This window comes from Aedes aegypti, chromosome 3, assembly GCF_002204515.2.
Source record: "Aedes aegypti strain LVP_AGWG chromosome 3, AaegL5.0 Primary Assembly, whole genome shotgun sequence".
Taxonomy (NCBI): Eukaryota; Metazoa; Arthropoda; class Insecta; order Diptera; family Culicidae; genus Aedes; species Aedes aegypti.
In genome coordinates, this window is record NC_035109.1 from 84,122,311 (window position 1) to 84,125,529 (window position 3,219).

Here is a 3,219-nt window from a genome sequence, read left to right on the forward strand (position 1 = left end):
GGGGGCATATTATACCGAGTTACCCTACTGTTTCCCGTAGTGTCTGCAACCATTTGCAACCGCATCTGAATAATTTGTCGTAATATGCAAAATAACAATAAACCAACCTTACGGCGAACGATATTGACAGTTTGGGGAACGGTAAATGGACAAATAACAATGTGGGTAATAGGCGGTTAAGTTATGTAACCATTTCAAAACGAAGATTTTGTTGAACAAAATTTTTCGTGGCCAATTTGCCAAAAGGTACATATACTATCCATTTTTTTTGCCAAATCCATCATAAGTGAAACAGTTAAGAAACATTAAAACCATAAATTTGAGAAAAAACGAATAATGTATGGGTTATTGTTAGTTTTTGGTGCTTTATATTTATTATCACCCTATATTGTACTGTTCTTTTGTGATTATACCGTAAAGGAAAAAAAAAATAAGCTAGGAAATGATGAAGACATCCAATAAGAAATAATGAAACATGGACATGTGCACATGTGGACATAGTACACAATTTACTTCAATTGATACATTTACAAGCACTTTGCCGAGTCGAAAAAATTGTAATTATAAAACAGAAGTCGTTATTGCTTGAATTTGAAGTAAATTAAGACTGCACATATTTTGTCTCATTATTTCTCATCATAAAAAAGGTTCAATTTTCAGTTTTATTATTCACTACTTTTCCTTACCAACTATTTAACATTTTTTCTTAAACACTGTGGGCGTTGATTGAATGTTTTCCCAGGTTGTAACGTTCGGCAACTTCCGGAAGTATCAGCTTCCGAAAATGTTCTCACCGGTAATAATCCTGCTGGTTTGGCTGTTCTGGTTTTGTTAGTCAACTTAGTCCCGGTTATATTGCTGATAATTGATCGGTTGCGCAGCTGAAAACTCAAGGAGCCGGCTGTCGCGTCTGGCCATACTCGTAACTACGACCGTTGAAATGGATCCACTGTCCAACATCGATGGTATCTGCATCTTGTCCTATATCTTTAAAGAAAATGAAATAAATTAATCCATTTGTAATACTTAGATTGGATTAATTACTTACCAGCACTCGATATTTTTACGATTTTCTGTTCAATACGATTTTCTGTTCAATACGATTTTCTGTTCAAACTGAAGAAAAACAAGCAAAGAAATTTATTCTTTTGTTTTTTTTTCGATGGACATTGCAAAAACAAACACGCTAAAAAAACATACGGCCACTTTTTTGGTTCCACATAAATATAAAAATAATTTTATGTTTTGGATTTCTGTTTTCACACAAATCGTTCAAATATATATTATTTTTTATGTCAAGTTGCGTAACCAGAAAAAAAATAAAAATAAAAAAATAATATATAAAATTGATCGCTGCAAAGATTTGCAAAGCTGTTGAAAGAAGTTTTCAGGAGTGTATATAATGTTTTAACTGTTTGCCGAACTGTTAGGCTGAGGTAACATATGGTGAAATGCTAATTGTATTAGTGTGTTGTGCAAGTAGAAGCACGAACCGTTCAACAAGCGGTAATTTTATATTTTTACTGTTTCCCATAATTTTTCATTCCCGTATAGTTTCACAATTTCTGGACACTTTCCAATATTGTCACTGTTTGTTGTTCGTTACACAAATAATTTGAAATGGTTTAATGCTCTACCACTGATATTGTTTAACAAAGAAGCAACTGTTTCCGATATATTAACTTTACCGGTTAGAATAATCTTATTGTTTGGAAAACAAGGCAAACTGTATTTTTCCATGCGGGACATACTTGCTATAATCTCTTAATTCATCTCATAGCATCATACAATAATTGATTTATTACGAATAATTGACAATACGGAAATTTGAAGCTGTTTCCGAGGATGCTGCTGCAGTGCCGTCGGGTTGCAATAACAGCATAATGCTAATCTGTACATCCCTTACCCAGACATCAGTTTCATATAGCCTATTTCCCAGATAAGAAAACGAAGAATATGAAAGGAGGAGCATCATCTGCTATTCTAAGGGTATAAAGCATCCCTCCTTCGTTGAATCTGGTTTCATTCTGTTTTCGCTTTCGAGCTGGTAAGAGCTCCTCCAAACCTGCTCAGCTCCTCGCCACCAGAGGCAAGCTGTTGTACGAGATGGCTGAAGAAAATCGACCAAAGCCGCTTGTTGAAGCGCACATCGTCATGCGCATCGCAAATCTCATCGGGCGAGGAGAATTGAAACCAGTGCGCCGTCAAAATGCGTCCGTGTTACGCAAATTCAACAATTCAATCGGCCCTTTTCAGAGCCAACAAATGTGTTTTAAAGAGTTATTTGTATAATATTCCCTAATGTGTTTACCACATACTTGCTATAATCTCTTAATTCATCTCATTCCATCATATAATAATTGATTAATTACGAATAATTGACAATACGGCAATTTGAGGCTGTTTCCGAGGACGCAGCGTAGTTAACGTCATGCAATATTTATGTAATAAATGGATGGCCCCTAAGGATATTATTTCCATCTATTAAATGTAAGGACTAAAGAATATGATTATCTCTGGGATTATTCATAAGGAACGGTCGCATTTCCCAAGTGATCCATTTCATTCATAATTTTCTTGTCAATTATCGCAGTCACGATCATTGATAAGTTGCGAGTTTGGTGATGCATTTCCTATTACGGACATCATTTTCATACTACAAACAGATCACCCAAAACTCTTTCTCTGTTTATTTGGAGAGCAAAAGTTACCGCCCATGCTTCTTCTTCCATCCACCGGTTCTATCGGTGTTGAAGTGTTAACCGAACCAACCAAATAATAACACTCAATATCCATAATAGATCAGAATTGACATGCAACAAATAGTTTGAAAATTGATTAGATTCTTAGATTTCTAGGTAAATCTTTCATAAGTTCGTGACGGTCCTAAATCAGTAAATAGAAGAAGCTAACGTTATCCAACGTCAACTTGGCGGTCATATCTCGGAAACAACCTCTTACTTTTATGTTTTGACCTTTGTTTTAGGCTTTTTTGTGTTTTTGCCTCTTTTGACCATTTTTTCAAAGTCGGATTTTGAGACAATTCTGGCTATTTTTTACCGTTTTCCAATATTATCGATCGTTTTTGTCTGTTTTTACCGTTTTAGACTATTTTTGACCGGTTTGGGATGTCTTTGACTGTTTTTATCCGAGTTTGACTAATTGTTTAAGGCTGTTGTTGATCGTTTTATACTTATTTGATTGGTGTTGATTGTTCCT

General features: G+C 35.0%; 1 long non-coding RNA gene across 1 annotated transcript; it reads right to left on the reverse strand.

Annotated features, from left to right (window-relative positions):
* Positions 1-648: 648 nt before the first annotated feature.
* On the reverse strand, positions 649-1,099 carry LOC110678906. The gene is made up of 2 exons (XR_002502035.1): positions 1,049-1,099; positions 649-987 (listed from the first exon to the last, which is right to left on the reverse strand). It is a non-coding gene; the product is annotated as an uncharacterized LOC110678906 (long non-coding RNA).
* Positions 1,100-3,219: the final 2,120 nt, after the last annotated feature.